The sequence below is a fragment of the Lepus europaeus genome, unplaced genomic scaffold (genome assembly GCF_033115175.1).
Source record: "Lepus europaeus isolate LE1 unplaced genomic scaffold, mLepTim1.pri SCAFFOLD_3_1, whole genome shotgun sequence".
NCBI classification, from domain to species: domain Eukaryota; kingdom Metazoa; phylum Chordata; class Mammalia; order Lagomorpha; family Leporidae; genus Lepus; species Lepus europaeus.
This window is the reverse complement of record NW_026909276.1, coordinates 9,497,115-9,510,045: the sequence shown is the minus strand read 5'-3', so window position 1 is coordinate 9,510,045 and position 12,931 is coordinate 9,497,115. Positions and strand designations below refer to the sequence as shown.

Below are 12,931 nucleotides of genomic sequence, written 5' to 3'. Positions count from 1 at the left end.
AACATGGACTGACCCAACAAAAAGCCCACAGACAAGTCACACGCCATTCAGCTGAGATGTGTAGATTTGTGGATCAAGAATCTAAGTATATTGCAAACCCTCAGCAGTGATGTCACTGTTGCATCCCAGAATCCTTTCAACAGAAAGATAAGACTAAGGGAGGGCTGGCGCTGTGGCTCAATAGGCTAATCCTCCACCTTGCAGCACCAGCACACCGGGTTCTAGTCCCGGTTGGTGTGCCGGATTCTGTCCCGGCTGCCCCTCTTCTAGGCCAGCTCTCTGCTATGGCCCAGGAGTACAGTGGAGGATGGTCCAAATGCTTGGGTCCTGCACCCCATGGGAGACCAGGATAAGCACCTGGCTCCTGCCTTTGGAACAGCGTGGTGCGCAGGTCGCAGTGCGCCAGCGGCGGTGGCCATTGGAGGGTGAACCAATGGCAAAAGGAAGACTTTTCTCTCTGTTTCTCTCTCTCACTGTCCACTCTGCCTGTCAAAAAAAAAAAAGACTAAAGGAGTTGCTCTAATTCAAGCTGTTGAAAGCATGTATCTTTCTTAGACAAATACTAAAATTACAGGAATTTCTACTATCCAGGTCTTCATTCTTCACCAACATTCATCAACTTTTCAAAGTTTGGTTTAAACTCTAAATTGCTTAACATCCATTGTAGTGTCATAGTAAATGTTACTGTTGTCTGAAATTCTGTGACAGTGGGCATATTTGATGTGAGATTTCTAGTACATCTATATCTGTATGACAGATTAGCATGGTGTCTCTGGAGTGACTGTCTAACTGCTTATTTCCAAGAAAACAAGCATTCTATGTGACATCCATCATGACCAATAGAAATCTGTGAAAGTCAGGGCCAGCACAATGGTGCAAATATTAGGCCTCAACCTGCCATGCCACCATCTTGTATGATCATTCATTTGAGTCCTTACTGCTCCTCTTCCAATCCAACACCCTATAAATACATGTTGGAAAGCAGTGGAGTCATCACCCAAGTACTTGGGCCCCTTCACCTACATGGGAGACCTGAACGGAGTTCCCGGCTCCTGGATTTGTTCTGGTTCATCTTCAGCTATTGTGGCCATTTGGAGAGTAGACCAATAGATGGAAGATCTCTCTCTCTCTCTTTCAACTATCTATCTTTCTCCTTCTCTGTCACTCAGCCTTCTATATGTTAAAGATTTATTTGTTTCTTTTGAAAGTCAGAGTTTCACAGAGAGAGGAAGAGACAGAGACAGAGGGAGAAATCTTCCATCTGCTTCTTTACTCCCTCCAGATGGCTACAATGGCTGGTGCTGGTTCAGGCTAATGCCATGAGTCAGGAGATTCTTCCAGTCTCCATGCAAGTGGCTGGAGCTCAAACACTTGTGCCATCCTCTGTTGCTTTTCCCAGGCCATTAGCAGGGAGCTGGACTGGAAATGGATCAGCCAGAACATAAACATATAAGATGTCAGCATCACAGGTGATAACTTTACCCATTACCCCTCAAAGCCAGTCCTTCTGCCTTTCAAATAAATAAATAAATCAATCTATTTCTAAAAAATAAATCTTTGAGTATCTTCCTGGTTGTGTCTGTGAAATCATCTAGCCAATGAATGCAATGGTGTGATAACAACACTACAATGAATGGGGACCCAGACACTGGGAACTGATCCTGTGCCCAGCATGTAGAATGTTTGGTAGGTTTTTTCTAAGTCTTTTTAAAAATCTATTTATTTGAAATAGAGCTGCAGAGAGAGAGAAGAGAGAGACAGACAGACAGAGAGAGAGAGACCTTTCTTCCACTGGTTCACTCCACAAATGCCTGCAATATCCAGGGATGGGCTAAGCTGAAGCCAGAAGCCAGGAGCTTCATCCAGGTCTCCCACATGGCAGGCAGGGGCCCAAGTCCTTGGGCCATCTTTTTTTTTTTAAGACTTATTTTGCTTAGTTGGAAGTCAGGGTTACACAGAGAGAAAAGGAGAGGCAGAGAGAGAGAGAAATGTCTTCCATCCACTGGTTTACTCCCCAGTTGGCCACAATGGCTGGAGCTGCACCCATCTGAAGCCAGGAGCCAGGAGTTTCCTGCAGGTCTTCCCATGTGGGTGCAGGAGCCCAAGGACTTAGGTCATTTTCCCACTGCTTTTCTGGGCCATAGCAAAGAGCTGGATCAGAAGTGGAGCTTCCAGGACTCGAACTGGTGCCTATGTGGGATGCCAGCACTACAGCTTCACCTGCTATGCCACAGCACTGGCCCCTGGCCATCTTCTGATGCTTTCCAAGGCACACTAGTATTGAAATGGATCAGAAATGGAGCAGCCAAGTCTCAAACTGGCACCCACATGGGATGCTAGAATCACTGAAAGTGGCTTAAGCCACTATGCCACAACAGTGTCCTCCCCCCAATGTTTTGAGAGTGTTCTGGGATGGCAAGTGTTTGTCAAGGGGTTTGTATGTGTCAGACTCTTCAGTACCTCAACATGTTACGAGTGTCCCTCATATTCTGAAACCGAGTCACCACCCCTCCAAACCTGTTTCCTCTGAGATTGAGTTTCTGAACAGGACACTGTTGCCACAAAAGACCATCCATCCTCCAGGTCACAAGGGATGCTGAGATGACAGCAGCTGTCAGCTAGCAAGGGGTCATAGAAGACTTCAGCACTGGCTGGGGGTGCAAAAGAACATTTAAATTTTGTAGAGACCTGAAATCTGGGGCCTGACTCCAGAGGAGAGAAGCAGCCTCTGTGCTACTGGGAGGAAACATCACAAGATTTCCCTGCTGGGACCCCAAGTTACAGAAAAATGCTGCTGCTCCCTTTTCTGAACCTCCAAATGACAGGTTTGTCAGCTGCAGTCTTTACAGCCTTCCTGTGGCTCCCTTAACCCATATGAGTAGGCACAAGACCCAACAGACAGGTGCCAACAATTCACTGGATTTGGAGTTTCACTGCACATCACTATTGCTCCCTAGAGAGTCCAGTTGACACATTTCAGTACTTTCTCTTTGTGGAACACCCAAAGCAAGTTTACTCATCAGTGCAGTGTATAAGCCCTCTGAGAGTGGTTCTGAATTGGAGTGCTGAGGAGCCATTGATGTTTAGCCCTACCCAAAAGGTAAGGATGAACACTGGGATGTATGCCATTTATGTGTGTGCTTACCTATTCAAATATCCCCAAGATATCAAGCATTACAGTTATTAAAAATGTCTCGGGTCCACTGTCTGCAATGATGACATCCTATATAGGGACTGCTTCATGTACTAACTGCTACACTTCTTTCTTTTTTTTAAAGATTTATTTACTTATTTGAAAGGCAGATATACAGAGAGGCAGAAACAGAGAGAAAAAGAGGTCTTCCAACCATTGATTCACTCTCCAGATGGCTGTAATGGATGGAGCTGAGCTGATCCGAAGCCAGGAGCTAGGAACTCTCTCTGGATCTCCCACTAAAGGCTAGCTGCCTGATGACTTGGGCCATCTTCTACTGCTTTCCCAGTCAGAGAGCGGGATCAGAAGTGGAGCAACCGGGACTCAAACTGGCATCCATATGGGATGCTGGCACTGTAGGTGGTGGCTTTACCTGCTACACCACAGCGCCAGCCCCTTCTGCACTTCTGATCTAGTTCCCTGCTAATAGGCCTAAGAATGCAGTGAAAGATGACACAAAGCTTTGGGCCTCTGCACCCTTGTGGAAGACCCAGACGGAGTTCAAGCCTCCTGCTATAATCTGTCCCAGACCTAGCCATCACTGATAGATTCTGTGTGTGTGTGTGTGTATGTTTGTAACTCTGCCTTTCAAATATATATATGTATGTATGTATATATATAGTACATCAAGCTACTGCCTAAAAAAAAAAACAAGAAAAAGAAAAACACTCAAAATCAATGGCTACCTTTGTGGCACAGTGGGTTAACCCACCAGCTGTGATGCTGGAGTCCCATATCACAGTGCTAGATTAAATTCTGAATGATTGACATTTTGCCCAGTTCCCTGCTGTTCCACCTGGGAAAGCAGCAGAAAATGGCCCAAATACTTGAGTCTCTGACACTCATGTGTGAGATCCAGTTAGTATTCCTGTCTGATGGCTTCAGCTAAGTCCAGCTTGGTTGTTGTCATCATATGAGATGTGAACCAATGGATGAAAGTTCTCTATCAGTATACCTTTCAAATAAATCATTAAAAATAAAAGAATAAAATGCATAAATATTTAAGCTTAATGCTAGAAAGCATTTGATTAAATTCAGCATCTAAGCTTTAAAGAAATTGTTAGCAGAGAAGTAAAATATCAGAATTTTTTATTATAATTAAAATTGTCTTTGAGTAGCCTATAACAAACAGTATCATTAAGATAAGACAATGAAAGCTCTTTTCCTGGGAGTTTGCCCTGACAAAGCTACCTCCTTCCATTCTATTTCTGCAACATTGTACTAGAAGTACAGTCAGGAAAAGGAAACAACAAAATGGAAGCATTAGATAAATGGATCAAATTTTAAACCACAAAATTTTATTTTGTTTTTAGAAAAATTTTATTTAATAAATACAAATTTTGAAAATACAACTTTTGGATTATAGCAGTTTTTCTCCCCATAACCACCCTCCCACCTGCAAAACATCCCATCTCCTACTCCTTCTCCCATCCCATTCTTCATAAGATTCATTTTTAATTATCTTTATATACAGAAGGTCAACTTAGTATATACTAAGGAAAGATTTCAACAGATTGCACCTGCACAGACACACAAAGTGTAAAGTATTGTTTGAATACTAGTTTTACCATTAATTCACATAGTACAAAACATTAAGGACACAGATCTTACATGGGAAGTAAGTGCAGGGTGACTCCTATTGTTGATTTAACAATTGGCACTCTTATTTATGATGTCAGTTATCACCCGAGCCTCTTGTCATGAGCTGCAAAGGCTATGGAAATCTCTTGAGTTCACAAACTCTGACCTTATTTAGACAAGGCTATAATCAAAGTGGAAGTTTCATCCTCCCTTCAGAGAATGGTACCTCCTTTTTTGATGGTCCCTTCTTTTCACAGGAATCTCACTCACAGAGATCTTTCATTTAGGTCATTTTTTGCCACAGTCTCTTGGCTTTCCATGCCTGAGAAACTCTCATGGGCTTTTTAGCCAGATCTGAATGCCTTAAGGGCTGATTCTGAGGCCAGAGTGCTGTTTAGGGCATTTGTGATTCTATGAGTCTGCTGTGTATCCTGCTTCCCATGTTGGATCATTCTCTCCTTTTTAATTTTTTCAATTATTATTAGCAGGCACTGATCTTATTTATGTGATCCCTTTGACAATTAATCCTATCTTTATGATCAATTATGAACTTAAACTGATCATTTTGACTAGTAAGATGGCATTGGTACCTGCCAACTTAATGGGATTTGGAGCCCCATGGCATGTTTCTAGCTCTACCATTAGGGGTAAGTCTGAGTGAGCATGTGCCAAACTGTACCTCTCCTCCCTCTCTTATTCCCACTCTTGTTTTTAACAGGGATCAATTTTCAGTTGAATTTAAACACCTATGTTAATTAAAGAGTTCAATCAATGGTATTAAGTAGAAAAATGAAATACTAAAAAGAATAAAATAGTAAGCTATTCCTCAACAGTCAGGACAAGGGCTTATCAAGTCATTGTTTCTCATCGTGTCAGTTTCACTTCTACAGGCTTCCTTTTAGGTGCTCAGTTAGTTGTCACAGATCAGGGAGAACATATGAAATTTGTCCCTTTGGGACTGGCTTATTTTACTCAGCATGGTGTTTTCCAGATTCCTCCATTTTTTTTTTTTTTTTGCAAATGACCAGATTTTTGTTAATTGCTGTGTAGTATTCTATAGAGTGCATATCCCATAATTTCTTTATCCAGTCTTCTGCTGATGGGCATTTAGGTTGATTCCATGTCTTAGCTATTGTGAATTGAGCTGCAATAAATACTGAGGTACAGATAGCTCTTTTATTTACCAATTTAATTTCCCTTGGGTAAATTCCAAGGAGTGGGATGGCTGGGTCATGTGGTAGGGCTATATTCAGATTTCTGAGGAATCTCCAAACTGTCTTATAATGGCTTTACCAGTTTGCATTCCCACCAACCATAGATTAGTGTGCCTTTTCCCCCACATCCTCACCAGCATCTGTTGTTTGTTGATGTCTGTATGAAAGCCTTTCTAACTGGGGCAAAAAGAAACCTCATTGTGGTTTTGATTTGCATTTCCCTGATGGCTAGTGATCCTGAACATCTTTTCATGTGTTTGTTGGCCATTTGGATTTCCTCTTTTGAAAAATGTCTGTTTAGGTCCTTGGCCCATCTCTTAAGTTGGTTGTTTGTTTTGTTGTTGTGGAGTTTTTTGATCTCTTTATAGATTCTGGTTATTAATCCTTTATCAGTTGTGTAATTTGCAAACATTTTTTCCCATTCTGTTGGTTGCCTCTTTTATTTTCTGACTGTTTCTTTTGCAGTACAGAAACTTCTCAATTTGCTGTAATCCCAATTGTTAACTTTAGCATTGACTACCTGTGCCTCTAGGGTTTTTCCCAAGAAGTCTGCCTGTGCCTCCCATGTTCTCTAATAATTTGATGGTATCGGGTAGTAAGCTTAGATCTTTAATCTAAGTTGAGTGGATTTTTGTGTAAGGTGAAAGGTAGGGGTCTTGCTTCATACTTCTGCATGTGGAAATCCAGTTTTCCTAGCACAATTTGTTGAACAAACTGTCCTTGTTCCAGGAATTGGTTTTAGCTCCCTGATCAAATATAAGTTGGATGTACATGTTGGGATTGATTTATGGTGTTTCTATTCTGTTCCACTGGTTTATCCATGTGTTTCTGTACCAGTACCATGCTGTTTTGATTACCACTGCCCTGTAGTATGTCCTGAAATCTGGTATTGTGATGCCTCCAGCTCTGTTTTTGTGTACAAGATTGCTTTAGCTATTCGAGGTCTCCTGTGCCTCCATATAAATTTCAGCATCATTTTTTTCCAGATCTGAGAACAATGTTTTTGGTATTTTGATTGGCATCATATTGAATGTATAAATCGCTTTTGGGAGAATGGACATTTTGAAGATATTGATTCTTCTAATCCATGAACATGGAAGATTTTTTTCATTTTTTGGTATCCTCTTCTATTTCTTTCTTTAAAGTTTTGTAATTCTCATCCTAGAGATCTTTGACATCCGTGGTTAAGTTTATTTCAAGGTATTTGATTGTTTTTGTGGCTATCATGAATAGTATTGATCTTAGAAGTTCTTTCACAGCCATGGCATTGCCTGTGTATACAAAGGCTGTTGATTTTTTGCACTGATTTTATATCCTGCTACTTTGCCAAACTCTTCTATGAGTTCCAAATAGTCTCTTAGTGGAGTTCTCTGGATCCCCTAAATAAAGAATCATATTGTCTGCAAAGAGGGACAGTTTGAGTTCTTCATTCCCAATTTGTATCCCTGTAATTTCTTTTTCTTGCCAAATGGCTCTGGCAAAAACTTCCAGTACTATATTGAATAGCAATGGAGAGAGTGGGCATTGCTGTCTGGTACCAGATCTCAGTGTGTTGTGTTCCAGATTGCCCAGATAGAAAGAACCAGTGAGACTCACTGTAATGCAAAGAATGAAGGGACTTTATTTGTAGCTCCAGCATGCTGGGGCCCCAGCCTCCCATGAAATGCAGTGCTGGGAGACCAAGACCCCCTTCTCTGTTCTCAGGGTTTTTATAGTTCCCAGGCAAACAAATATTACATCTGCATTCCTTCCTTCCCCTGGCCCTGCAGGAGCGAGGATGGCCCACCTTATTGGTTGCCTCCAACTGGTCCTGTGGACAGGACCAAGGACTGCCCGGTGTCAGGTTTCATCTTCTCATACCAGGGGCATCCTGGGCCTAGTCAGTTTTTTTGTCTTGTGAGAAGCCTGTCATGGCATGGCTCTGGCGTCTCAGAAGTGGAAATGCTTCCAACCTTTCCCCATTCGCTATGATGCTGCCTGTGGCTTTTTCATAAATTGCCTTGATTGTCTTGAGGAATGTCCCTTCTACACCCAATTAAACAACAAAATTTTCAATATATGTGGTTGACTCTACAATCTACAGAGGTAATCCAAAGCAAACTATAAACCGACAAGAGAATTAAGTGATATTAGTGAGTATAAGATCAATATATATCAAGTGGCTTTCCATGTAGCAGCAGGAAAAAATAGAAAGCCATTTTAAAGGACAAAATACAGACTAGAAAACTTCTATAGAGTATCTTTAAATATTTTTGAAATCATTAAAAAAGCAAAATGACCTAAAACAAAACTAAGTCAAAAACATGAAGAAAATGAAAAGCTCAGAATTCATTAAATTTTGAGTAAATTTCATCTCTTGTAAAGGAGTTTATTGGAAGCTCCAGGTCATAAGATCCCAGCAGAATCACAGACATTGGGGGGTGGGAGAGATCCCCAATCTCATGAGGTTGAGTCATCAGGAAGGTGACAACAGCCCCTGCTCTTAGGAGAGCGAGGCCCCAGGGGGGTGAGCTCCTCCAGACCTGAGCCCAAGACTCAGCCCTCACTACCCCCATCAGCCACAGCCTGGATGAATGGCACCCCTTCTCCCCACCCCTCACAGAAATCTAGTAGGTGTGACTCTGATTGGCTGCATCTTCTCTGACATGATGCCTTCTCACTGGCTCAGCAAACTGTCCAATCAGACACACTGGATCAACAATGAAGAGCAACCTGGGGTCTTTTTCTTCGTGCTGCTAAATACAGCTTCTCCAGTCTGCTGCTTATAGGGGTTCCACGAGGCTCAGTCTTTGTCATCTGTGAAGTTCTCTCACTACAAAAACCATCAGAAGGATGCCTGGAATCTGGAATATGGGGAGTTTGTGGGGTTAGTTGCCTCTTGCTTGCAGGATGGTATCTGGCATGGGACACTGGATATCTTTTCATTCCTAAATGTTGTGACTGGTTCAGCCCTAGAGTTCTGTATTTTTCCAAATTGTGTGGTTAGGATGCACAGGTTCTCAGGGAGAATCCAGATTTCATGCATGAAATTTGGGTGATAAGCCTTGATTTGTGGGATCCCCTGTCCCTTGTTTTTCCTCCTGGATAATGTAATTCCCCTCAGTTAGGAATCAGGTCACTAAATCCACAACCCAGTCCTCTTGGCACAGCTCTTCCTAAGGGAGTGAGGCTCTCATATTGTGGTTGCTGGATATGAGCTGACCCTGGGGCAGAGAGCTGGATTAAAAGTGGAGCAGCCAGGTCTCAAACCAGTGCTCATATGGGATGCCGACGCTTTAGGCCAGGGCTTTAATCTGCTGTGCCACAGCACCGGCCCCTGTACTGTTTGCTTTTTAAAAATTGTAAAAGACAAAGGACTTTTTGGTTTACATAAATCATTGATATAAGACAAACCATTTTAGACTACTTTAAAATAATTTGAAATTCTACATGTTCTTTTATTAAAATACTTTGCTCTTATTTTAGAGGATTATTTCAAAATGCATATTAAGGAGCCAATAGATAGGGAAGGGAAAAATGAGAATGAGAATGTGTCTTGGCACCCAAGATGTGTTCCAAATAACAAAGTGGTAGCTTTGGGATCCACAAGAGAGAAGGCCCACTCTTCCAGGAACAAAAAGTCCTTGCCAAGGTCCCCTGTGCACCTAAAGGTCAACCAATGAGGATCAGAGGCACCTCAACCTTCAACCCCCATGCCCTGTATTTATAAAAGGAGCCCTCCCAACCTCTGAAGTGCGACTTCCCTGGCCCCCACTCTGTTGGAACTGGTGCACCTTGCCCAGGAGGGGAATCCCAATAAAAACCTGTAAACTGATTCATTTGACTAGGAAGATTTCTTACACACTGGACACCTTGTGCAAAGAATGCAAGTGATCTTTGTCCTAACTTGAAATAAAACTGGTGTTTGGCAAGGAGAGAGAGGAACAAAGCAGAACAAATAACTTAAGGAATATAAGGGAATATAAGAATGTTACAGATTTGTAGCAGATAATTTTGTGGGAGGTTTCTTTGGCTGAGTTTAGAAGGAAATTATTTCTTTTTTTTTTTTTTTTAATAAATACAACATCTTTATTTGGCATTGGGTATCCTGACATTTTTTTTTCATTACAGTTCCTTAGAAAACAAAAAAAATCAAAACAATTAATCAAAAATAAAGATTCAATGGCCATATTTACAAATAGCAGAGCCAACCCGGGCATCTCCCCTGCGCGCACTCATACCCCCACCCCCCAGGACATGGTTAAGGGGTTAATAAGCTTTGGGCAGTGCAGGAGGCGGGTTCCATGGGTCTTCTGGTTCTAAGACCCCTTCCCCCACATAGTGAGGGTATCTCCTGCAGCCAATGGGGTACCCAGAGTATGCCTTGGCAGCTTTATTTGCCCTCTCTGGGTGACTTCCCCAAATAACCCTGCATCCAGCAGCTGCCAGTGTCTTTAATTCAGTGAGTGAGTCACTTCCAGGACTGCCCCTCCACACTTTTCCCCACTACCTGGATCGTTAATGACCTTGTTACACCACAAATCCCAAACCTGCTAAAAAAACAAAACAAAACAAAAACAAAGGTGGCCCTGCTGCTGTGTGACCTCCCCCAGACAACCTGATGTCAAAGTCTCAGCTTTCACCTCTTTCTCATGCCCTGGATACTCGAAAAAGGTGCTCAGTGTCAGGGAAGGCCACACAAAAGCCAGAGCTGCTAATATGATCCGGCAGGGGTGGGGGGGAGGGAGAGAAGGCCTCGAACAATGGGAAACTGAACCCCACAGGATAGGCATTAGTCATCACCAAAGAGCTGCACAAGTTCTGGCCAGTTTGTCCTTACAAATGTGGAGGGACTGCTGGGAGGGTGTCTCCCAGGCACGGGCCACAGGACACCTCCAGCAGAGGGTAACAGAGAAAAAAGGCCTTGAATGACAACATTCCCAACCCTGTCCTTCAAAAAGGCCAGACTGCGGCAGAGAAGGCAGCTCTAAACATGGCCCCGCCTCCGCCAAGGGGAGGGGGCTCAGCCTACTAGGAAGGGTTCACAGATACCTGGCCCTAGTCCCACAACCCCTCTGGAAGCCACAACGACCTGGGAGAAAAGACCAAGGTGTTCCAACCCGAGAGGAGCCAGGCCCTGGAGGTGACTTGGGTCCTGCAGATGCCCATCACCCTCCGCCCCAGCCCCCCTCCCTCTCTCCCCCCGCTGCCTCCAGCCCTCACTTCACCAGCACAGACTTTGGTAGAAAGGGCTCCGTGACGAGGTCTCCACGGTGGGAAGACAGCTGCGGCGGCGGTGGCTGCCCCGCGGCTGCTGCTGAGTGCAGGGCCCGGACGCAGAGGCAGAGGAGGAGGCAGAAGCTATGGCTTTGGCTGCACCTCGGGGAAGGCTGTAGAGGTAGACGGCACCGATGAGGAGCCCAGCGCCAAGGGCAAATAATGGGTCCAGTTGGAAGCCAAAGAGGCGAATCGAGGCAACAGTGGACAGCACAATGGACAGGGAGGTGGCAAAGCCCTTGAGGATGTTGTCAGCATACTTGACAACGACAGCCACCAGGAGCCCACCGAAGGCCTGGTTGAGCGCCACACCCCAGACGGCAGGTGTATACCCAAAGAAGAAGCCGCGGTGTGCCACAGCAGTGCGCTCAGCCCACCAGAGCCCCACCAGGCCCAGGGCTGTGCCGAAGAGGCCCAGCTGCAGGTTGCGCAGCCACACGGAACCTGAGCTGCCTTTGAGGATCTTCTCAAAGTAGACGCCTGCAAAGCCGAGGAGAGACAGGAGGCCACAACAGCTGCGAGGCCTGCCCCTGGGGTTCTGATCCAGTGGCCGTGGGCCGCCCCCACCAGCTTGCTGTGCCTGGACAATGGCGACCCCAGTGAAGAGGAGCAGCAGGGAGGCCTGCTGCAGCCGGGAGAGGCTGCGGTTCAGCATGAGCACTGAGAACAGTGCCGTGGTCATGATCTTCAGCTGGTACGGCACCTGGAAAGTGGCCGCTGGGAGATTGGAGATGGCAACGTAATGGAGGTTGTTCTGCAAAGTGTAGATGAGGGAGGGCACCGCAAGCTTGAGCGTGTCCACGTACTGCACCAGGACAGCCTCGTGGAGGAAGAGAACCAGGTGTTTCACATTACCCCTCTTCTGGGCGAAGAGCAGCAGCAGGCAGGTGAGGCCCTTGAGCCCTTCGGCCATGACCACAGCGGTGGTGGCAAAGAAGCGGTCCCCAGGCAGCGTGCGGGCATAGCGGATGCTGAGGATGAGGGAGGCATTCTGGACCACCAGCACAGCTAGGGATATGTACTTGAGGTGTCTGTGAGCCGCCCTCGCGGTCCCAGCTGCCAACGCCCCCGTGGAGACCGCCCCTGGTCCGGCCGCCGCGGTGGAACCGCCAACCCCAACCGCTGCCATGTTGGCATCTCCGAAGGAAATTATTTCTATGAGTTTCTCATGTTATATAAGTACAAAGACAGAACTATGGATTTGGGCAACATGCTAAAGCAATAAAGTTAATAAGATACATATATGTATATATACATATATGTGTATATGTATACATATCTGTAATAAGTCATATATACTTTATATATATATAAGTCTTAATGTTTCATTTTGAAATCTATTTTTAATTCAATTTCCCTTTTAGTAGCTTCTACTTAATTGATGATTTTCTTTGTCAAATTTCTAGGCATCTCCTGTAAGTTATTTCTTCCTCCTTGGTTCTGACTGTTGTGACCTGACATTAAAACTGTTTTATTTAGAAACCTAAGGTTATGCCTACAAGGATAACTTGATTCTTCTGTCTTTTTGTTAGGTAAGAAGTCAGAAATTAACCTATGTGTGTGACAAGGGCCTAAGGAAAGGGACATCTACAGCAGTCCAGCATTCACATTTCAAAGTCACCCAAAAACATTCCAGGTGCTGTCCAGTATCTGCACTTCCAAGTCCTGCCCTCAGACCCTGACAACC

General features: G+C 44.4%; 1 pseudogene; it reads right to left on the bottom strand.

Moving 5' to 3' along the window:
- Positions 1-11,186: 11,186 nt before the first annotated feature.
- On the bottom strand, positions 11,187-12,373 carry LOC133755130 (UDP-galactose translocator-like; annotated as a pseudogene).
- Positions 12,374-12,931: the final 558 nt, after the last annotated feature.